The sequence below is a fragment of the Phasianus colchicus genome, chromosome 2, assembly GCF_987193195.1.
Source record: "Phasianus colchicus chromosome 2, bPhaCol1.hap1.1, whole genome shotgun sequence".
NCBI lineage: Eukaryota > Metazoa > Chordata > Aves > Galliformes > Phasianidae > Phasianus > Phasianus colchicus.
Window position 1 is genome coordinate 24,675,635 of NC_143437.1, and position 25,107 is coordinate 24,700,741.

The 25,107-nt window shown below is 38.9% G+C and overlaps 1 long non-coding RNA gene across 1 annotated transcript in view; it reads right to left on the minus strand.

Moving 5' to 3' along the window:
- Window positions 1-6,974: 6,974 nt before the first annotated feature.
- Window positions 6,975-25,107, minus strand: part of LOC116233007 (uncharacterized) — a 109,778-nt gene continuing 91,645 nt past the window's right edge. The window contains exons 3-9 of the long non-coding RNA XR_016464057.1: window positions 19,488-19,573; window positions 16,799-16,957; window positions 15,291-15,366; window positions 11,997-12,144; window positions 10,931-11,031; window positions 9,351-9,598; window positions 6,975-8,675 (exon numbers count right to left, since the gene is read on the minus strand). This is a non-coding gene — a long non-coding RNA (uncharacterized LOC116233007). The remainder of the gene's footprint in view (window positions 8,676-9,350; window positions 9,599-10,930; window positions 11,032-11,996; window positions 12,145-15,290; window positions 15,367-16,798; window positions 16,958-19,487; window positions 19,574-25,107) is intronic.

A 25,107-nucleotide genomic window follows, 5' to 3' on the forward strand; every position in this document is an offset into this window, starting at 1 on the left:
TTGAGATCTTTTCCACTCTTCATGATTGTATGATTCACCCTGAACATAGAACTCCTTATGAAGGCAATATGACATTTTCACACCATTTCTCACTCCCTAATCTAATCTCTCCTTCTCTAAGAAAGTCCTGGAACAGATCAGAAAAGTAGCAAAGGCATATAGTCTTTTAAACAGTAGGCATCTACAATAAACCAGATGCACTGATGAGAGCTGAATGGGTGCACCCCAGGCTAGTAATTTGGCATAGTTATGTGGATAGTGGCACAAGTATCTGGCTCCACCACGTTCTCTACCACGTTTACTGCAAGTAATCTTACTACAATTTGAGATAAATGCTAATAACATCTACAGAATATAACCGCAAATATCAAATTTTTAGTTATTCTAAATCATTCAAAGATGCATTAAAGGAGGGATGTATGAGAAGGTCAGAAAAATCTAAATAGGACATCCTAACGTAACTTCATGCTCCAAGGGAAATAGAGTTAAAATTTGAAAATGTAAATTCTTTCTACACATCATCAGGTTGCTTTAACATCAAAATAAAACTAAAAAAAAAAATTCTTCTTCACGCTCTTCATACTTAGACTAGGTTAAACCAAAACAACATGGACATCCAAGAGTGGGGACATCACTAAAGTAAGACTGGATTCATTTTGGGGAGTTTTCCTTGGAGCTTGGATAAAGTTGAAAATTTAAGGCTCACGAGCTGTGCTCTGGAAGAGAAAGGTCTGTGTGACTTAAAGCCTAATGTATTAGATGCTCAATAAAGAGCTGTAACTGAGATGCCCACTAGACCACAGATCTTTGGCTCAATAGATACTGGAAAAGGTATTATAAAACATGCAGACTCTTGCAAAAATTCTATTTTGGAAGGCAAATACCTCAAACTTGACAAAAGTTTAAAAAAATAACTAGACCAGTACAAAAAGGATGTTTATCGTATTATATTTCCCTTTTAAACATTAGCCTACTTTCTTTTATTAAAATAACACTATGTATGTGCTTTATCTAGACTAAGTTATCATTCCATCTACAAACAAGCACTGTACATCCCACCCATCCCATTTTGGAAATACCCCAAGTAAAAGAAAATATGCTCAGTAAAGGAACATCTCAGCCTTATTACTTGATTTTTCTGAAGAGCACCTTTTGTGCAGATCACGTGTTCTGCTATAACACCTTTGGGAACAGTCAAGAATCACAGAGTATCTCTGATGCCTGCCCAAGGCCTGGCGTATCAAGTATATTGATGAGATTAATAAGTTCAAAAGGGCATATTCCAGCCATTTCTAAAGCTGTGTTTGCTGGCTCACTTTCAGCAAGTAGATAAGTCAGTTTTGTGAGTAGACAGCATGTGATATGAGCCAAGGTTCATGAAGAAGTAGAAGTACCACCATAGCAGCCATTCATTCATACCGTTAGCCTTACTTTATTGAGAAGAGTGTCACCAGGCAAGGTAACTGAACAACACAAGGCCACTTCAATTAAGGCAAGATATCACATCTTGAAATGACAGAAAATGCTGTGCTTTATTTTGAGGCAACCAAGACCTCCTTTTTCTCCTTCCCCATGTGCACATCATTGCTAGAAGAGTCTCTTTGTTCAAGCTAAGAAGCCTGGCATAAGGAAAGGGAGGTGCCCGGTCTCTAAACATGAGTTCTCATTAATATCACTGATAGACTATTCTTTAAAGAGATCCATCTGTTTCTTATTTGGTACATTCAGAATAGTAGCTTGTTACATTTTTACAAGAATCTGCATGATCCAAGAAAAGCACAACCTCATGTAATGAAAGAAAAAGAACAAATACTTATTAAATAATCCCATCCATGTCACACAACTTAAATATCCATCTCCAAAATGGCTTCATTTCTTTGCGTGAGGAAGAAAGGAAATGGAAGGTTACTTATTTCCTTTTGATTTTCCAAAATATACATAAAAGTAACATATCCTAGTTCCAGAATAAATTTTCTCTTCTTGCAAATCAGTAATGTTGCTCTTCAAAGTTGTGTAACAAGCAACAACTACCTTCAGTTAAACTACTAAGCTGACCCTGCAGGAATTTAAGCTGAAGGCAGGAGCTAAGATATAATGTAGTTAGGTCAATATCAACCTATGACAGGTGGCTTTGTTTGGATGAAAATAGTTGGAAAAATTATTCTGATCTAAGTGTGGAAGTACAGATGTTGAGTTGCAAAGAGGAAAAGAAAAAATGTCCAAAGACAAAGGCTGGGTATTTCTTGAAGCATGAAGTACACAATCACCTAGTAAACAGAAAGAGTTCATGTTTAGCTTTTAGTGCATGTATAACTTTGTTCCAATGCCTGAAATAGTCAAGAGGCTCATTTCTTAGTCAATGCAGCCAATAGCAAAGTTATTCGAAATCCAGTGGATATATTTTATGTTGACAAAGATTAAACCCAGCTATCAACACTGTTTATCAATGCTGTCCCTTCTCCTGGCTGATGTTTATATTGACATCAAAAATATTATATGCTTTCCTGGTTCATAATGTCATTTAATTTTATTCTGCGTATTATCTACTGACAGCATCCATGCCCAAGTACTTATATTATATGCAGTATACTATTTAAATAATGCAATGACAGATTGGATGAGGTTGCCATAGGCAACATCTCCCACTAGAAGCATTATTCTTCTTTTTATAGAGAAGTACCTATTTCTACAATCAAGGGGAAAAACACTAAAACTGATCTCAGATACTACTGAAATATTCTTGAATCTGCAGATGTTACAAACTTACAATTAGTAAAATCAAACTATCACCAGGATTCAGAAACAAGAATTGCCATTTAAACAAATGATTTTAGTAGCAGGACCGCAAGTTGATGTGCTTCCTTCTCAGGTTCAAAATGAATAGTGCAGTTAGTCACTTTCACAGTACACATGAGGTGTGCAGAAACTAAACCTCCTCTGCATTCAGCTGCAAACTGTGCCTAAAAGAAAACTACTTCCGGTCACCATCCTGCCTCCATTCCAAGAGTAAAAGGTATCACAGAATCACAAAATCACAGAAACACCAAGGATGGAAAAGGTCTACAAGATCATCCAGTCCAACCATCCACCTATCACCAATAGTTCTCACTAAACCATATCCCTCAACACAAAATCCAAATGTTCCTTGAACACCTCCAGGGTCGGCTACTCCACCACCTCCCTGGGAAGAGTCCCTGTTGCTCCCTACTGCATTGCCAAAAATCTCTCCTTTGATCCTTTATGATGCACAAGTGCTATGTCAGTCCAAACATAACAGTGATGCTAGGCATCAAATTTAGGTTTTGAAACAATACAAAATGAACCAGATAGCAGAAGAGTGTAACTGACTAATACAGACAGTGAGGGATGAAACCCAGAGCGCACTGTTACGTGCAGACATTTAATTTTCATAATACGTAGGCCGCTCTGAAAATAATGCTTCCTATTTATTTCCATAGAAACTACAACCAATACAAAGAGCATAATAACACTATTTGATTGAGCAAATTCTCAGCTTAAAACACTCTTTTCAACACAGTCACCACCATTAGCTATGCATTTGCACCAGAGAAGAACAAGAATCTGAATGCCATGCTCATAAAAATCTGCACCAGTGGAGGTGACCTACTGTCACTATTGCCACTGCTGAAACGCACCAACCACCACCTCGCTGCCCTCACATCCATTGTTTGGTCTCCACAAATACTCAGCAAGAGTCATGAAAGTCAGTGGTTGCCATTTATTCCACACGGAGGAATTCAGTGACACACCTCTGCTTCATATTGCACTTCCATGTCAGATGTCATTATGTCAGACTGCCCCTCTGCTGCCCTCTGTCACGTGGCAACAAAGTGCAATGGAATGTTGGTGGGAAGGTTCAGCCTCTACTGCTGTACCACCAACATTTGCCCCTGACATTGTGGGCCAGTATAATCAAATAGTAGACATTACTTTCAGAACAGCACTCATACAGCTATGGATATAACATACATCTAACTGGATATATCCCACTAGCTGCAATTTGTGGGCTGCCATTTTGCATTACGAGTGGCTGCTAATGAGGTCTTGACACAAGAAATAGAAGAGGTTTCTATGCTGGAAGGATAAAGAGAAGCTTCTTTCAGAACTTTCAATTGAAAAAAGACGCATTGTGAAGCACCATCCGTCTGTGAGACTACAGAGAAGAGCTGACACTTTGCTGAGGCTGCTGCTAATTCCTCCTGTTTACAAGAGTGCTACTGATAATATGTGGTATATATAGACACACTGAAATTGAGACTATCTACTTCCCCTCCTCTGTCTAGCCACGAACATGTCTTGATCCCAGGGATAGAGTTAATCACTTTCTAGATAGACTTCAGACTATTTGCTGTGGTTTCATAACTGCATTTCAAAAGAAGATGAAAGAAAGCTATAGAGTTACCAATTCATATATACATATGTTTAAGCGTATCCTTAATACAATCTGAGCTACAGATTGGAGTGTTCTGTGAGTACAGCGCTGGAACAGGCTGCCCATGGGAGTGGTGGAGTCACTGTCCCTAGAGGTGTTCAAGAAATGTAGAGATGTGATACTTAGGCACAGGGTTTAGTGGGCAACGTTGGTGGTAGGTGGATGGTTGGACTGGATGACCATAGAGGTCTTCTCCAACCTCAATGATTTTATGATTTTAAGACCCAGTAAAATCAGTCATCCTCCCACAACCTTCACTGTTTGTGATAGAAGAGTTATGATATAAGCTATTATATGAAGGCAACATCTATATTAGGAGATCTCAGCTATTCCCCAGCTAAGCATAAAATGAGAAATGTAGTAGATTATTCAACTTTTCTGAATTAAAAAAAAAAACCTACTACCAAACTATGGGATTACGAGCTTTAAAGCTGTTGTAATTGACAATATTCTGCTCATATTTGCTTTCTGAATTGGTAGACCTTCTACAATAATGCTCAGCTGGAACGGAGAAAGGAAGAAACTGCTGAAACAGGCTTTCTTAGTTCTAGTAAGGAGAAAAATCTCTTCTCGCTTATTTGTTAATTTCCTTATTTAACCTTACTCAGTACTTATGAATCAACCTTGCTTTTCAGAGCACTAAATTACTTAATTTGTAACTCTTTTCTCATAGAGACTTTCGCTAGAATAATTTGGCAGTATTTGTGCAGAACTTACCCAAACCTTGGTGCTTTTGTTTAGCTATTGAGGTCTCCTCATCACCAGCTGCAAGGTAGTTTCTTCTCAGCAGAACAGGTTATCCATTCAGACAAATCACAAAAAGCATTTGTTTCCAGTGTACTGCAACCATGTACAAGTATTGCCATTAAAAAAATAAAAATCCAGCATCCTTTACCAGACATTTTAAGGAAGCTTAATTAATAGTCCTTTCTTGAAGGCATCAGATTTTGTCCCATCAACACAACCAATTCATCAGTGACAGTGAATTATTCTTCAAGATAGATGTAAAGAAAACTGGGCTCAATGAGCTAATCAAATTAATTACTACTCCTATCTACTTGCTTATAAACTGTCTCTCAGTCTTTCATCATACAGGAAAGAAGAACTCTGATTAAGACTGCCACAATACTCTCACCAACATCTTATTGCAGAAGTGGATAAAGAAAGTTGCCTCAAATCCATGTTTCACCATAATACATCAATAAAGGGGATTAAGGTGACCATACCTTAAATTTATAGAAAGTATTGGAAGCCTGGGTTAACAGCTGGGACAGAAAATAAGGTTCTCAAAAGGGAAAGAAGAGAGATGGACACAAATGAAAATTCATAAAAACTGAAATTATTTCCAGAAGAACTTCCTGTCCTCGAAAAAGTTTGGGGAAAAAAAAAAAAAAAAGGTTTTGAAATTCTAGAACTGTGCCATTTCAACATCTTAAATACAAAAAAAAAAAAAAAAAAAAAAAAAAAAAAAAAAAAAAAGCCTTGGGTTTGTGGTTAAAAGCATCTTCTGTTGAAATTCAATTTAGTTTATATTAAAAGGAATTTTTAAAAAGGAAAAAAAAAAAAAAAAAAAAAAAGAACATTATGATGAAATAATATGTTTGCTTGTTTCTTAGGTCACCCATATATTCACTGAGCTCCATGCCAGGCCTAAAATTTCAAGATGAACAGAACCTTTGTGGGATGAGAAAACTGTTCTCTGTATATCCACACAACAAAGGGAACATAATTAGCAGATCAATCTTACTCTAGTTTCCTTGCTATGTAGCTCAGAAGTAACTTTTGAGAACCACCTTGGTGAATAAAATTATAGTTCAGACCTCCAAACTTTCAAATGTACAAATGTCTCCTTATTCTCCACGGTGTATATTTTAAAACAGATCTACTCAGATTATCTCCAAGGGATTAAAACTGAGTTTCTTCAAAAAAAATCAAACTAAAATTGCTCTTTTAAACTCATGAAATTAATGTATTAAATATACACACCTGTATTTTAACATGGCCTTTGCATGGCAAATAAGGTAGCCGTTGATGGTAAGCCTGTTACAATAAACCAGGTAAAAAAAATGTAAAGGATAATATATTTGAAAAGCTTAAGAGAAGTTAAGAGAGGTAACACCCCTTTTATAGCATCCAGCTTTTCCAAACATCATTTCTCCAGAGTGTGAAACATGGTAGTAGCAAGAAAAAGCTGAATTTATTTGAATATGCACGAGTCATAAATTTAAGAAACTCAATAAAAGAGTGCTTGATAAAGTAAGCTGATTCCTGCATTTGACAAGTGATCAGATTTCTGCTGGGCTCTCATACTGTGATCAGCTCCTAGTATCTGAGAGGCATTTGGCTAAAGCATGTCTTGAAGACAGCACTCCAACTGAGGAACAGTGGAGGTAGTTATTAAGGCACAATGTGCATATATTGAAGAAGCAAGCCAGAACAACAGTTAGACTGATAGAAACAAAGATTACTACCCATTAACTACAATCTAAAATCCAAGAATCTGCATCTGGAATTATGCATATCCATTTTGGACACTAGATCATCAGTTTCTCCGTCACCGTTTGAAAAGCTATGTCATTACATTTTTTCTAGCATTAGTTTGGACAATCCAGATGTCTCAGCTGAACCACCAACCCCATCCTTCTGGATGAAAGTCATACCGTCAGAAAAGTGATTTCCTCTTATGTCTTATGAGATAGTTAACCATTCTGAATGAATACCTTTTGTGACCGTTGACAATAAGATATGCTATTCATGCACTCATAGTCTTTTATAGCATAGGCTACAGTTTTGGGGGTTGTTTTGGGATTTTTGTTGGTGGCGGCAGTGGTTTTCTTTGTTGGTGTTTATTTTAAATCAGACAATGTTAAAGATAGATTTGTAAGGATGGTGTTTGAGAGTCAGCATGAAATGACACAGTCTTCCTTCTAAACATGTAGTCAATTAATTTATTTATCTTTCTAAAACTGAAGAACCACTTCTTTTCACGTCCAACTGTTCAGTCAGTTATACATTCCTTTCCCAAATTTCCAAATATCCCACTGTATTTAAGTTTTGACAGTGACAAATGCCAAAGGTTGCTGGAAATATGGAAAACAATGATATAGCTGTCCTCAACTGGAAGACTGGCTATGGCAAAGGGTTCTCTTTGCCTCAGGTCACCCTACAAAAAGAAAATTAGTTTAGCTTAGAAACCGTCTGTGTTAATAAGCAGTATCTTATAATTTCCTCTGTGGACATTTTTTTATTTCACTAAGTGAACCTAACACATTTTAGAGAGAAACGCATCACATAGGAAAGCAGTACACATGCTTACTTGTTTATACACTCATTCATGAACTGAAGTACAATGAGCTCTTTTGGAGAGAAGAAGGGTCTCTTTAGTCCACAAAAAGGGATTTCTAATACGTAAAATTACAAAGTGCCCCCTTTATGCTAGTTACACAACCTTGTAATGACAGTACCACATAGAAACAGTACTGTAGCCTGTAATTTTTCAAAATTCTTTAGAATAATCTACCCCAAATCAGGAGATGGATTCAGATTATTGCTATGGTCATCACTACTTCTAAGGAATTCTTTGTAATGGTATTTGTGAAATTATAGATCTATAGCTCTTAAGGCTAGAAAGGACCACATCGAACATCTCATGTTTCCTGCTCTTTAGTACAACCATATAATTTCACCCAGCTGTGTCTCCATTGTTTGCTAAAGCATACCATTCACTCTCAGTTTGAAGACTTCAAGAAATGGTAAGCTCACTGTTCCTCTTAATAATTTATTCCAGTGGCTGATAACTTCATTGTTAGCAACTGAGAAGTATAAGACTAATCTAATTGGCAACCTAAACATACTAGGAATATCTCTACTTGTTTAAATGATGGCATTCTGGTTCATTAATATCCTTCTAATCAGTTTTATTCATCATAAAAGAATAAGGCCTTAAGATTATTTTTTTTTTTAGTAACTGGTACTTTTATGAACTTTTTGCATTTGTTTCTCATCATTTTAGTTTCTAGAAGCTTATAAAATTTGGAAGCAAATTCTCATTCTGGTTTCCATCTTCACAGGCCACAATGCTTTTAAACAATGACTGATACTTTCTTCTGTAGCTTTCCGTGATTTCCATCCATGCAGCCTTTTTTCTTGATAGAATGGAAGCCTTCTTCTCATAGTGGAATTATTCCCAGATGGACTCATGGCTGAAAATTCATGAGAACCCCTGCACATGCATGAAAAAAAGAATAAAAAATGAGATTACTTTTTGGGATACCACAAAACACATTTCCAGATAAAATAATAATTTGCATTTTTGCAGACTTTTACATCTTCAAAGCATTGGACATGTATTCATCATCAGAAAAGATTACTATTACTAAATGTCATAAATATTATTTTTCTAAGGGTCTGCTTCACCATCACTGTCAGATTTACCTGCTGCAGTTCAAGGGGTGATAAAACTATTATGTATGACCGAAAGACTTAGGCTCTGCAGTGTACCCAACTTCGACAAGTACCCTGTAAACCCAGTTCTTGGAAATCTCACTCCCTGTAACAAAGTTAGGATATGGAAAAAGTGTGTCGCACAAAGACTGACTGCTATCATATATTAAGACCAGGTGGACTTAATGGGTGGGCTACAACCCTCTTATCTGCCCTCCCCCTGTAAATTGGTATTCACTTTGAAGCTTTACCCTTACAAGTTCTGAGTCCTTTATTAGAAACTGAAGCTCAGCAGCACTGAGGATTAGCCTTTATTGTCTCACTCATGGCTAGGCCAGTATGAAGGCACTATATTCCTGCAAGAGGTGCTTAGTGATGGCAGAAGTCCTGTTGAACTGTAATTCTCAGAATATCTCCAAACATTGCAATAGAGCACAGAGACTCCAAGACAAACCTGGCAGCTGAGCATATGCAAAGGTGCTGTAAAGGTCCACAGAGTGTCTCGGCCATGTCTTTATGGTACTGCACCCAACCATGTCAGCCCTAGCTCAAATTCAGATCCATTCTGATGCAGCTCTTCTAACTCAGCATCCCTCTCACCATGTCAGCAGCACCATCCCAGCAGGGACAGACAGCCAGGAACTGTCCACTGAAGTGCATTGTTAGCACAGTCAACACTTCAGAAATGAATACACAAAAATGCTGAAAAGAAAGCAAGAAAGCACTCACAAATTTATATTTATCATCTGTTACATTCACAGCGGAAAGCCTGAGTTTGACTGATTTGATCAAGCATCTTCTACCTAAACTTAGGCCAAAGAAAATCATGGCAATGCAGAAGTAGCTGATAAATCAAAAGCAGAAATTTAGGAATTAAAGCTCAGTTCAGGCCTTTTATCTTTATTACCCTTCTTTATGTGCATATGGTAGGTGTTCAACACTTTCCAAGTCCGTATGATATTCCTTCGTGCTTCTGGAGCTTTAGAGCTGTGGTCGTCTATAAAAAGGCAACCTAACAGTTTCCTGTGGCTGAGAGTTGAATGTGTTATTTGTTACCAGCTGGTTCATGGTTAGATTGAGCCCAAGTCTTGGCTTTAAGTGATCAGACTTACTTTAAACCATTTGCTCATGGGGTGAATTCACATATAGAGAGAATTCTGGTGCAATATTTTATTTCTGACTTATGGCACATGACTCTTTTTTCCTAAACCAATATTAAAACCAGAAACCATAATATGCCAAATGCAGACTGCATTTTTTGGAAAGTTGATACCAAACGTAACAGTAAATGAACCCTTTTTGAAAGGTTAAAGTTGCTTTCATATAAAACATTTTCTACCAGGAAATGGAAGTGGAATGTTGAACTAAGCATTTAACTTGAAAGAACTGTGCATGGATTCCAATGGCTGCATTGTCCTTTAAAATTAGAAAAGCAAAAGGTTTTTATGAGAATAAACAGCTCTAGTTTCATAAAACGGGTATTATGGTGATGAGGTAAATGAATCCCAGTATTTTGGATGCTTCTTTTAACCTTCCATCAGCCCCTTCTTGTGCATTAAGCATTCTAGAGTGAAGCTTCACAGTATGGCTGAATTCAGCCAGCAGTCCTGCTGCCTTCACTTTTCCCCACATCCTCCCTTCTCTGGCATGCAGGCTTCTATTCCATCCTCTCTGACTTTCATGTGGCCCTTGAGTGAGCCCGGTTGAATTACTAAACCAATAGAACACCATCCATATTTTACTTATGCTGAGTTAGCTTTCTACAAGATGGTAAGGTGAACAAGCCATAGGGGTGATACAGATATCAGAGCTGCTGCAAAAGTGGTAATGCCTGAGAGCAGCCTTTCTACATGTGCTCCATTCACTTGGGAAGCCTCAAAACCTTAAAGCACCCATTCTAAATAACATAACTGCCTTTTACAAATACAATACAGGGCCCATTGGTTGATTGCAAACCTGTTGCATTAGCTTCTACAAAAAGCTAATGGAAGAAAGTAAAAAGATCAAATAGAATTACATAGAATTACCACTTACAGAAACAAAGACAAAGGGCTGACAGACGCACCATAGTGTGGTTGTGCATTCTCAGAAGTAGACACCCCTGGATGAAGGGCAGAAATCCATGCATCTTCATACTAAGTAATCAAAGAAAGTTCTTTTCTGAATACAATTTTCTACTTTGGGGGGAGTGGAGGGGGAAATAGAAAAAAAAAAAAAAAAGAAAACCAATTTTACAGTTTTCTTGGTTCTCAGTTTTGATTCCTTCATCATTCAGTGTGGGGAAAAAAGAAAAAAAAAAAGCCATTCAAATGAACTTGGCACACTGTTCTACTGCTGATTTGCCAGATTCTTGTGTCCTCAAGTGTGACACAGTGTTATTATTCGGTGTCCTGTGTTTGAAATCTGAAGTGATTTAACCTGGCTCTCTGCCATCCCACTTGCTGACATGTTGACACCATGTAAATAATGCATAGCTTTGTGGCCACACTACTTTCATGCCACATGCTGAGAGAAAAAGACAACACCTGCTATTATTATTAGCCACATCTTAGATACCTTGGGACTATGCAAAAGGGACATCAAAATTACTTCAAACATGTTGTGGTCTCCAGCTCCAAATTCCTTCATTAGGACTGAAAAGGAACTCATACATCTACTGTGATTAAAAGCAGAGATTGCTGATTTACATCTCACACTCTTTAAAAAAGTTAACCATTCTGAGACTGTTGATAAATAACTGTGTCTTTTGACTGACACAACAATTTCAACCAGCTAGATACTTCTCTGTACACCATAGAAAAGGGGACCATTTTAGAAGAATGTTTACAGAGCAACAAAAACTCAGTTCCAGGCTGCAAAATTCTAGCTGTGTAATTAATTTCAGACACTGCCTCCTCTATTAACATTAGCCTGTCTATTTCTGCTCTTCTGATCTTGGCAAAATATAAACCTACATATACCATCAAGGCCGGCTTACAAAAACAAAATGAAGATTTCACTGAGGACCACTGCAAAGCAAAAGTTGACAGATATGTCACCTGCATCTTATAGGACCATCTGATGTCTTGCATCAGTGTTCCCCAAATATTGCTGCACATACCTTCTTTTCACATACTTGTGACTGCCAAACTGAGGAAGTGGCCGGTTGCACTTTACCTTTCCATAGTATACAGCAATGGAAAATTTGCTTGTCTTCACCATATCACTGCCCCAGTGCTGTCAGAGCAAGGCTGCAATATGAATTCTTCCTGTGAAAACATACAACAGTAAAGTAACTGTGCAGTCAGAAGAGAGAGCAAAATACAACAAACTTGAAAAGTCAAAGTATTTATAGTTCAGAAGCCTACTTTGTCATGGAGAATTCACCTCAGTCTTCACTCTGAGGCCAGCAATAGGGAATTGTGTAGGTACACAGCTCCATACTGACTTCAGATTCTCAAAGCTATAAATAATAGAATCTCTGGCCCCAAATCTCACAACTGTGCAACTAGATAATCATTTTTCAGAGAAAATCAGATATACTGCTTGAAATGCTCAGCCCAAGCGAATTCCTTTGGAAACTCTGAAAACATGCAAACATTAAAAAAAAAAAAAAAGGAAGGGGCTCTTTTTCAACTCCTATGAGGCAGTCAGAGCACACAAATTTAGTTTATTTCTCCTCAAGGATGAATACATTGGACAATATTCTGTACTTGTCCACATTGTTCAAAAGGATCAGCATTTTGAGTGTCCCAGACCGAGACCAATTCTTTCTGCTTTATCCATTAAGAAAACCAGGAATCTTGTGGTCTCTTTTCAAAAGAATGTCTTTGTCCAGAATCTTGCCTCAGAGATTTTATTTGCAATATGTTATTTAGAAAAGAAAAGAGAGCTGGAATGACTTCCTAATTTCTTTACTAAATCTGTTCCCAATCTACTTTATTTCAGGCTTTGTTACAGACAGTTCCTTACATGACATTCTACTCTGAAGCCCTGTAATTACACACAAGCTGGTCAAACTTTCGCTTGACTGGAAAAGAGTTGTAGTAACTCAATTAAATTGAAATGAAAACTTTGGAGAAAAGAATAGGTTGGTTGAGAGGATAACTCATTTTGAGATGAAATTTCTGTTCTTACAGTTGCCCTGAGTAATGTAGATGCTCCTCATACAGAAGTGAGAAAAAGTATCTCGTGGTGTTTTATAAAGTTTTTGTTTTGCCTGAGGTTTGAATTTCACAAGGCTAACTAGATTGCCCTTGTCTAGGAAACCCTGGGGGTAATGCCAGATGGTGTCTGCATGCAAGCTAGAAAGAGTGAAAAATGGACAAGAGTGGTGGCTGAAAACCAGGGAATAAAAAACACTGCACTGGAATAGTGGGTAAAATATAAAAAGTTAACAAGAAGTTATGAAGTGGCACAACAAGAGTAATGAAGTGTGCTCACCACAGGCAAAGTCTTCTGAGAAAACCATCAGCTTCAGAAAATCCACCCAAAATCTTGTTGAGAGGTGTATACATGTGTATGCAAGAATAAATGAGTTATTCCAAACAGGTCAATGCTAGACCAGTAGCAAGTAAAAACAGCACAACTTGCACATTCTTACTGTGAGCTGGCTCAGCAGCCCTGCCTGAATGGTAGACTATAAAAGCTCCCATTCTGTGGTAGCCAACTTGACTGTTTTCTCCACCAAAATGTCCTACTCAACTGACTTTAAATGTCCAAGTAGGCCTCGTATTTTGCAAAGCTCAATGTGTATCAACACAGAAAGCAAAATCTGGGTAAATGTGAGCTGACTACAGCAATGAGTGTCCTTGGGAAGAAACACTGTGCTCTTCCTGTCATTGTGGTTTCCTCTCTTGGTGGTAGAGGGGAAAGGAACAAGGGAAATAGAGCCTCTGCCACATTTCTTGCATTTTATCTGACACCTTTATTTACAACTTTGAGCACATGTGGTTTTGCCAACAGAAGGAAGACAGAGACTGTGAGCAGCATGTGTATGCGACTCCTTTTGTGGTGTGGCTGTGAAAGGTGCTGGGATCCAAGCTGGGCAGGCAAAGAAAGGGAAAGCTGGAGCTCAGCAGTGGTGATACAAAGTGCTGATGGCACAGCAGAGGAAGCAGGGTGTGGGAGCAGAGAGCAAACTCATGGGCATGAGTCTGAATGGAGGTCAGTTGAGTTTCATTTTCCGGCCTGAGTTACTTAGAGAACAATCTCAAAAAGTACACAAAATAGCAGGGGAGGGAGGGTTATACACATAGCTATTATAGGCCCATCCTTGCAGCATTTTGAACATTTCCAGTGATAAGCCACTAGTATTAACATTTTCGTTTCCACATCTAAAGGCACACACTATTATACATGGAAGTGTAATCTTGGCTTGATTGTTTACAATTCCAGTGTTATACCCTCTCTTATCTGTTCACTTTGGCTAATGTGGCTTGATGATTTCACTCTGTGTTTTCCCTTTTCAATTGTATACATCAGATAGCAGATATTCATACTTCCCTCCCACCATGTGACATGTCTTCAGAACACAGTGACAACGTGGCAGGCTTACTTTTGCAAAGAGTCATCCTTGATCTATTCTGGCATTTCTTAGAAGCTAGCACTAATATTTACAGTATAAATAAGGAAATGCAAGGTACAGACTGTACTGTGGTTACAGTGGTTAAATTCTGTATGTCACATTTCTACAGAAAATTGGTACTCAATCTGAAGATCAATTTGTTACTTAAAAGCTAATTCTATGTCTGAAATAGCTCTTTAAAACTGTTATCTGCTCCATCTCTGTACTAGTCTGTTATCTCTGATATGATTCCTGTACTGGAAGACATTGCTGTGAAAGAAGACTATGCCTGCAGCAGCATACTTGAAAAATACTTGAAAACAAGTAAACTGTTGTCCGTCTTCATTCACAGTATGTGCTGTGTTAAACAATGAGGAATTATGAGGCTTATTAAGGTTGCATTGAAAAGTGATGAATCAATTTCATTGAAAATATCTTGAGGATTCTAGGCTGTAATTTCAAAGGTGCTTGATGTTCCAGATAAATGTCTACCTAGCTTCTGTAAAAATCTAAGGTACATGAACTCAACTGCAGTCTCAGGTGAGCACCTTCAAACTCTCCAAAACTGCAGTAGGCAACTATTTGCATATTAAATGGATAGACACCCCTAAAAACCTGGACCCCAGCTCTTGATGACGAGTGTTAGCCTGTCAGCTCACTTCGGTATTGAACACTGTTCTGCTGCCTACCTGGCCACTAGGAGTAGGTCACCACCCATTTCAATAATAACTCAGTAGTAATGAATGATGAATATCCCTCTTGGCCTCTATTTGAACTTGTGACATAGGCTAAATAGCTAACCACACCATTATAACCATCCTAGCCCTCCAGTCTTACTATCCTACATACCTCTAACAAATAAATATCCTTCTGACAGTCTTTCCTCAGGCTTGGTATGAATGATTTGACAATGTCCAGAAAATTCCTATGAAAAGACATTGTGAAACAATTTTTCATTCTAAGACCTACTTTTTATTATACGTGTGTGTGTGTGTGTGTGTATATATATATGTATATACACACACATTAATTTTGAAAAAATGTAACAACAGTCTAAGCTAGGATCAGTGTGTCTGGAAACCATAGCAAAGCCTAAATGCTCCTGAAGTAAAAAATAAAAAATAAAAAAAGTTATTAACAATAAGTTCTGGTTTAAAAAAAAAAAAAAAAAAAAAAGGAATTTGTGCTTTTAAGATTAAAACAGTGAAAGATTTAGCAAGCCAAAATGCCTTCCTTTTCTATTCCAACTAAATCATACACTATTTGGGGTAGAAATTTGGCAGGGCACTCTGTTGGATTATCCCTACATTGTGTTTGGACTGATTTCTTTATCCCATTTTGATATATGCAAGTCTAGCCTAGCCCTGAATATCTTCACTGCTGCTGATTCCAAAGCTTCAGTTGGCAGCTGCTTTCCTTGGCTAGTAGTTCCCTGATATATAATCCTAATTTTCCTCTCACAATGCGTAGGGCCACTTTTCTTTCTTTTTTTCTTTGTTGTTAACTAATGAGTATAATCAAACGTTGCCTCTTTTTAGTTTCCTTTCTATTGTGGACAAAGAGAGGTGTCACTTTAAATTTCCTGGAATTAACATGATTAATTCTCTTGACACCATACTGTAGGTCTTACTTTGCAAGCTTGCTATCAATGTTCTGACACTGCTCAAGATTTAAGACTTACTAGGTTTTTTTTAAACAAAATATCCAAAACTAGTTTACAGTATATTTCAGCTGACGGCCATAAATGACCGTAAGTAACTGACATTTTTTCTGTTCATTATATTTATTTGCATGGATTATGTTGTATACAAGGCTAGAACTGATGATTCTGTAGACTCATACAGAAAACCTAAGAGCTCCTAGAGCTGAAAAATATCAGTGCTGCAAAAATAACAATGCTCATATTTTAGTCAACATTTAGTCAACAGTCAGACTAAATGTCATGATTCTCAAGAAATGAAACATAGGTCAGTAAGTGTTAACGCCATTGAATTCAGAGGATAGCCTGTCTGTAAACACTACAAGACAGTTAAGTAAGGCCAGGGAAGGAGAGATTTATTTTAGTGAGAATAAAGACAATGTGCGAAAAGGAGCAGTGGGCTGTGAATTAGCATGACGAAAAGCTACTGAAAAGGAGACATTTTGGGAAGCTAAAGAAGGGTCTGGAAACTGGCTGAACAATTTTGGGGACAAGTTTTACATTGCAAAGTTACAGACGATTATGCTAACCATGCTATGCAAAGCAGTGTCACTCAATAGTGTGTCCATTGCTGAGGATCCTGGGAGAAAGGAGATGTCCTAAATACAGATAAAGGTGCAACAAGCTATGTCCTGTCTGTCTTCCGCACATTTCTTACCTTGTAGCTGTTCTTTTTTCCCCAGTTTGAGCAGTTTCGTGCATTCTTTCCCAAGGTACTCAGTCACGTTCCTAGATGCAACGCAGGATCCTGTACATCTTTTCTGGATAAATCTTACTGTCATCACTAGAACACTTTAGTCTTTCGGAGGACCAAGCCCTGGGTTATAATTTCATGAAATCACCATTAAATCAAAAAGAAGCAAGCATCTTACCACTACAGCAATTTCAGTGGACTCCTATTTTTGTCTTTGAGCAGATGGCTAGAAATACCCTAGTTTGTCACTGCAGCTCCAGGGATCAGACAATAGGATGCACAAACATACACAGAAAGGTGAATCATGATGGTATGGCTCTGAGAGCCTTTTCTAATAACAGGATGATCGCTTGCTGTGTTTGTTCAAGCTTCTCGACACATCTCATCCACATCACACATGCTCACATGACTAACGAGAGCCTTTCCACAGTGTCTCCCATGCAAACATTAATCCCATTTGCCAAATAATTCTCACACTATCTCAACCTGGCATGTGTGTTTCTAGTCACCATGTGATCATTTACATTTTGTCAGTAGTTACGCGGTACCAAATGTGCCATTACCATCCAAATAGTTTTGACTATTGGTCTAGCTCAGTTCCAACCATGAGAAGTAATTCTGTCAATTCAAAATACTTTAGAACATTTCTTTATCTGGGTATTCACTGCTTATGATGACAATCAAATAGGTTGTTTTACAGTAAGAATGTTCTGGACACTGAGTGGATAACTCCCAACAGGCTCAGAGCTGACCTCATTTGCCAGGTAGCTTTTAGCCACTACACATTGCTGTGAACCTCTTAATCCCTGCAGTGTGCATCTGAACCAGTGTGTTCAAGTGATGCTTATTTCTGCATCACACTGTCCCCTATCATCAAGCTGTGCATTACCGAGTTCTTTTCACTACAGTGCTGTCGCATTTAGTACAATGAAAACGTGGTTCCTTTTTAAAATAAAGTCTGAGTAATTCTGTGAAGTCAAGAAGATAGAACTCTGCGTACACATTTATTCCAACAACTTAAATCTTTTTGTCTTTTGCAGCTCTGACATCCTAAGTAACTTTACTGAACACACAACCAAGCTCCTAATTCACTACTGAGCACTACTACTTTTTTAGAAATACTTATACACTCTAAGAGCCATTTGGTGGCATTGCTTCCAGGTTGAAGAGCCATTAGATTTGGTCTGACAATGAGTAAAGTTCTGCCTTACTGGATATATCTAATTCGCTATCAGATTCTGCAGCGGCAGATTTGGCAGCGGAGGTAGACAGGCGTGCTCTCTGATGGCACCATTCATACTGATGTGCAGTACAGAGGAATGCCACTTTAAAATAATTCCTGCATAAAATATTTGCAAGAGCATTACGACAGCAAGCAAAGTAGCAAGATACCTCATGCTCTTGGACTGAAGAGCACTTGCTCCTATTTCTGTATTGCATTTAAGAAGGATCAAGTCCTGATTTGAAAGAAGCGTAAGGAAGACTAGAAAACTTCCTAATGTGAACACATACTTGAAGCCACCAGCTCAAGTGAAAGCAATTGCTGACAACAATGCTTTAAATTACCAAGCTCTTTATAGCTGGGATTTTAACAGGACTTGGTCTAAACCTAACTCTGAACAATTTAAGTCTATGGTAAAACTACAGACAACTCCAAAGGGAGGCTGAGGCCTCACCAAAAAATTTTTAAAGGATTTTTAAACTTTCACCTTTCTGCTTTAGAGTATTTTGTGAACATATACACCTCAGAGGTTTTATATAGCTGGTGAGTAAGCTAAAACATATGGGAAATAAATTTGTTCTACACTACAGAAGAAATCTCTGTCAGAGATATAACATATTCAAAGATCTGTTGCTATCTTATTCTTCTCTGTGGTACAGGAATCTTCTCATTGACCTTTCAAACCCACAGGGCAGAAATGACAGTATCAGTGAGTTAAGGCTGGTCAAGTCCCTACCAAAGAAAAGTTACCATGATTATACTTTTGGCACTACAGTATTCATTTCCTTAGTACTAAGTAGAGGATAATACTTTAAAGCATTCATTAAGCTTTACTTAGGCTGAGTTTAAGTTTCAAGGCACTTCAAGTAGAGACCCAGGAGATGTAAAAAACAAACAAACAAATAACAACAAAAAAAAACCCCTAATGTTTTATCAGTTGATCTTCAGCATGTAATCTCTGATAATGTCAGCTCTTTGAAAAAGAAAATTAAGAATCTACAGTAAAAGTAATAATAATTTAAAAAAAAAAGAAGAAAAAAAAAAGAACAAAACCAGAAATCAGTCAGTGACAAAATAGTGTTGAGGCAGACTTCAGGAAATATATTTTCCAGTGTTACATTCCAAGATATTTTTAAAGCACAGATATTGAAAGCAGATTCCTATACAAATCTTAATCAGTTACAGTAGCCACTAGAGTTAGTGGCTCCTAACATGTGGCAAATATAAAATATTTCTAATTCAAGCCATGTCATGCTGGTATTTTACCAGCATTCCTCATGCTATTGTTATACTCCCACTAGTTTCACAGCATTTGATTCTTTCTGAATGCAAGACCATAGCATGTCCCTTTTTGACATTAACAGAAAGCTGTACTGCTGTAATAATCATGGTTCTTTCCATCTCAGTATCTCAAAATAATTTAACCCTTACCTCTCAATTTTGTAGTTGGAGAAACTTTAACTCAAAATCACATGCCGATTCTTTGGATTCATCCAGCAGTAATTTCATTGTAGGGCCTAGAATGGAAAATCAGCAAAAAGCTGTATGGCTTAAACTTCATAGAGCCTCTCTAGTTTCACAAACAAAAGTCTTGTCCCCTGCAGTGGCAAGGGAGAGGGATGCTCCACTGGTTGCCTTTCACTGTCCCTTGATGCTGTGGTCCTGGAGAGGATGGGGCACATGAGGCATAACCTGACGTGAGTGCTCCCACATGCAAGTTATGACCCACAGTGTGGCACCTCTTGCAGGTCCTTGCCCTGGGATTGGCATCAAATTCAGACATGAGGAATCCACATGCATTGGGATGGAGCTACAGAATCACAGAATGGCCGGGGTTGGAAGGAACCTCAAGGATCATGAATCTCCAACCCCCCTGCCACAAGCAGGCCACCAACCATTCCACCTAATGCTAGACCTGGCTGCCCAGGGCCCCATCCAATCTGGCCTTGAACACCTCCAGGGACGGGGCATCCACAACTTCTCTGGGCAGCCTGTTCCAGTACCTCACCACTCTCTCTGTAAAGAACTTCCCCCTGACATCCAACCTAAATCCCCCCTCCCTCAACTTAAAACCATTTCCCCTCATCCTGCAGTTATCAACCCTTTCAAAGAGTTGATTCCCCTCCCCTCTGTAGGCTCCTTTTAGGTACTGAAATGCTGCAATGAGGTCACCCCGCAGCCTTCTTTTTTCCAGGCTGAAGAAGCCCAGCTCCCTCAGCCTGTCTTTGTAGGGGAGGTGCTCCAGTCCCCTGATCATCTTCATAGCCCTCCTCTGGACCCTCTCCACCAGCTGTCTTTTTTTGTACTGGGGGCTCCACACTTGGATGCAATATTCCACATGGGGCCTCACAAGAACAGAATAGAGGGGGACGATCACCTCCCTGTTCCTGCTGGCCACTCCTCTTTTGATGGAGCCCAGGATATCATTTGCCTTCCGAGCCGCAAGGCCCACTGCTGGCTCATGTTAAGTTTTTCATCTATCAAGACCCCCAGGTCCTTCTCCACAGGGCTGCTCTCAAGGACCACTCCTTCTAGTCTGTATGGATGCCTGGGACTCCTCTGGTCCAAGTGCAGAACTCTGCACTTTGCCGTGATGAACATCATCAGGTTCACCCAGGCCCACCTTTCTAGCCTCTCGAGGTCCCTCTGAATGGCATCCCTTCCTTCAACCATGTTGACCGCACCACTCAGCTTGGTCTCATCAGCAAACTTGCTGAGGGTGCACTCGATTCCATCATCAATGTCACTGATAAAGATGCTAAAGAGCACCGGTCCCAAGACAGACCCCTGGGGGACACCACTCGTTACCAGCCTCCACCTGGACATAGAGCCATTGATGACCACTCTCTGTGGCCTTTCAACCAATTTCTTATCCATCGAGTAGTCCACCCATCAAATCCATATCCCTCTGATTTGGAGATAGGAATGTGGTGGGGGACCGTGTCAAAGGCCTTGCTCAAGTCCAGGTAAATGACATCGGTCGCCTTTCCTTTGTCCACCGATGCCGTCACTCCATCATAGAAGGCCACCAGATTGGTCAAGCATGACCTTACCCTGGTGAAGCTGTGCTGGCTGTCACGGATCACACGCCCATTCCTCATGTGATCAAGCATGTCATCCAGGATGATCTGTTCCATGATCTTCCCAGGCACAGAGGTGAGACTCACCAGCCTGTAGTTTCCGGGGTCCTCCTTGCTCCCTTTCTTGTAAATGGGAGTGACGTGCCCTTTCCTCCAGTCATCCGGGACCTCACCTGACAGCCATGACTTTTCACATATGATGGAGAGCGGCTCGGCAACCACCTCAGCCAGCTCCTTCAGAACCCTGGATGCACACCATTCAGCCCCATAGACTTGTACACATTCAGTCTCATGAGGTGGTCTTGGACCTGCTCTGTCCTCCCAGCAGGGGTGGATTTACCACCCCGGTCCCCACCTCGAGGTTTAGGAATGCAGGGCTCAGGGACGTGAGAAGTACTGGAATCCTGGCCCCCAGTGAAGACCGAGGCAAAGAACTCATTCAGTACCTCAGCTACAAGTCTTTTAAAAACAAGATATAAAAACTATTACTCACGATAACTTAGTGAAACTTACCATATGTTCAAAACACTGATATAAGTCACATTAATAAAATCTACCCAATTTTGCAATCAACTAGAATCCAACATTTAATTTTTAGAAACCATTAAATATTTCATTTACCAATGGAACAACTAGAAAATTCTGTGAAAAAAAAAAAGCTGAAAGAAGAGCCTTGAACTATTTGCTGAACAGCGAGATAGAGAGAGATCATGAAAAGTGTGCTGCAATGCTATATCAAAGCATTTGAGGAAATTCGTTCCAAGTTCAAAGCAAGGGACAGTTAGATGTGAAAGTTCAAAGCCTCTGTCATCAGTGAAAAGGAAGCTAAAAATTCTAAAGAGGTGCTGATCACAACCCTGGATGGCCTTCCTGTACGGCATCAGTAGCACTAAAGGTACAAACTAGAAAATCATAAAAATTACACATTTTCCTAAAAAATCAGTTTGGAAACAACAAAACATAATTATTAAACTGAAAAAAAAAAAAAAAGAAAGAAACTGATGAGTGAAAAACATGAAAGCTGGAAAAGCTGCTAACTGTGGTTCAAAATTCACCTACTATTTTATATACATACAAAAAGAATTCACATGGATTTTTAAAATTAATTTCAAGTTAATCTAAATATGTGTTTTTCAATATTTCTTTTCCTTACATCTCCTGAAGTTAGAAAGTTCAAACCACCACCTCACCAACAATAGGGAAAGGTTCATTCCAGGACTCACTAGGTTGGTTATCTGCATGCTGTGTAAAATGCAATACAACATAGAGTTGACTTATCACTTACCTAATACAAATGCCACAGGCAAGCTAAACTCTTTGAAATAACCTTCCTACCTTACAACACTTGTTCATGAACTGCAAATGCAGATTTCACTTATCTTAATCTAAAATAGGAGTTCCTGGAGAGCAAGATAAGTATCTGGATTATTTAAAAAAGACAATTTTTAACAAAAATGTCTTTAAAAATTAAAATGCTAGATTAAAAATTAGGCATTTGATTAAGATGATCTGATATTTGTGAAACCTCACCACCATAGGCACAAACAAACATTTAGGAGAATTTAGCTACTCTCTTCTTAGTGTATTATCAAGGAAATTCACAGAAATGAAACCACCCCTAAACTAATGCTGCCCACTGCCTTTCCCAGATCAGTGCATTTGGTTTCTTGCAAGGACACCAGCAGTATATTTAGCACCAGGGTGGCAATACGGGAGGTTGGCCTGAAAGAGTCACATTACATATTGCAGGTCTCGTATTCCCACTCTTGTGCTGCTTCTGGATTTATGACCTGCTCATTTTGTGGTTTCTTTTGAAGCAATTTGACAGACAACTGCTTCTCTGCCTAAAACTCTGTAACAGCTTTAAAGGACACATTAGATGTGCAGGCAAGGAAGGAGTGAAAGATTTCCACACAAAGTGATGCTACTTTTCCAAAAGAAAGTGGTAGAAGTTTTTGGGGTTTTGTTTTGTTTTCTCTTTTTAAGTCAAAACAGGCAGATGAAGCAGCAAATGAAAGGAGAATTAACTGCATGTACAATAAGTGCAGTCATCAATGCTGCATATATTTAACCCAATTGTAACCTTGTTCTGTAGGAGAACAGGTGAAGACTTAAAAACAGTTATAGAGATACTGCTGAAATACTAAAAGCTGGGATATTCCTGCTGACCGCAGAGAGTAAATTATAATTAAGTACACATATTTCTTGAAAGCTTGCCAAGGAAATTTAGGGAGAGGTAGTCATCATTGTTGCTTTGACTATGCTAGGGAAAAATTGAGATCTAGTTGCTGTAACTCTCACCAGCAGAGCAGTTGCTCTCAGAGCACAAAGCTGATGGGACAAATCAGGAAACCAGCTCAGAGGAGGAGTCCAAAGCACAAAACTAGAAATGCTTCAGCACTGTTGGCTTTATCAGTTCAGCAGTGGGGCAACTACACCACTGCTGGCTGTTGGTGTAGCACAGTGGTTTGTTGTTTGGGAGTTGTTTGTTTCTATTACACCAAAACAGCTTCCCATAACACAGACAGAAAAGCTGGTGACAAACAGTTGAGATGTAGATTTACAGCAGGACAAAGCAAGGATATTGTACAAGAAATAAAGGTCTGAGAATGGCCTTTGATAAGGAGGTACTGAAGAAGAACCAAAAAGAGTGAAGTATAGCAGTAATAACAAAACCAAATCAAGAATATTTGTAGAGAGCTGAATTTCTTCATCAGGAAAAGGAGAAGGAAATGAGGTAACGCTGGCTTCAGTATAGCCCGTAACAAGAAAAAGATTAAGGAGATTGCAATCTACCACACTCCATGTTGGAGATCTGATGTATTACAGGATATAAACTGAGGGGAAGGATAAACGGTAAAAGCTAACAGGAACAGCAACAGGAACAGACAACAACCTACATTAATTTACTAGTTCTTTGACTCCTGATCCCAACAAGAAACAGACTATTCTGACTTCTTAGCTAGGTCAAAATGTCTTCATAAATTCTCTACTAGCCTTTTCAGTTAACCAGGTACTAATCCTCTCATACTTGATATCAGAACAGGTGTGACTGCCATCTGCAGCCTCAGCGTGGTCACAGTGTTGATGTACTCCTGCCACTGTAACTGTAAACAAGTGGGATTTTGCAGCACCAACTTCTATAGTAACTTCTATTGTTAAGAAACTTATCTCAGCAAATGCTTTACTGCTTATCATGTTTTGTTCAGGATCCATTAGCTCCAGTTCTTGTTTCTACCAAATGGTTTGCCACAAGATCTCACTTCTGTAATTCTCATTTTCATTTAAACATGCAAAGTTATAGTTTACTACACACCGTATGTTCAACTCCTCTCCACACATTACTTAAGAATAGCTCTCTGTCTAGGGCTGGATCAGAGACTTTACATTCTTCTCTCTCTGCAAGATAAGTGTCTTCTGGTGTGAGAAAATCCTGGGAGTTCCATCTTGTACAGTTTCCTGAAATCCTCAGTAAGCAAAGAGCATTCATACCACTCCCATCATGTCTTAGCCTCTCACAGGGCATCAAAGCTGTGCCCAACCATGACACAATCTTAAAAATTTAACAGAGAACAAAACAATGCAGATGCAAAGGCCCAATTGCAGCCATCATGTTTATGGGTGAGTAGGTTTCTCTTACTTGGGGGCTGATGAGTTCGACCTGTAGGGTCGAACTCTGGGAAGATTTCCTTTTCTTGTTCCAGCCTCTGCCAGAATGTCAGTGGCAGCACTTCACAGGAGTCTGTAGTCCAGAGAAAGAAGTGTCCTAGGCACACTACAGAAGCCAAACTCGTTCATTAGTCCAAGGTCTCCTTTTACCTCAAGTAATGTTTGATAAGTTTGAGACCTAGAATTTACTTAAGAACATAAACCAGTATGAAAATATGGTCTCTATAAACTTCTAATCCAGGAACAACATCATTTGAGGGTTTAACACAGCACAGAAGGCAGCATCACCAACCTTTCCCTCT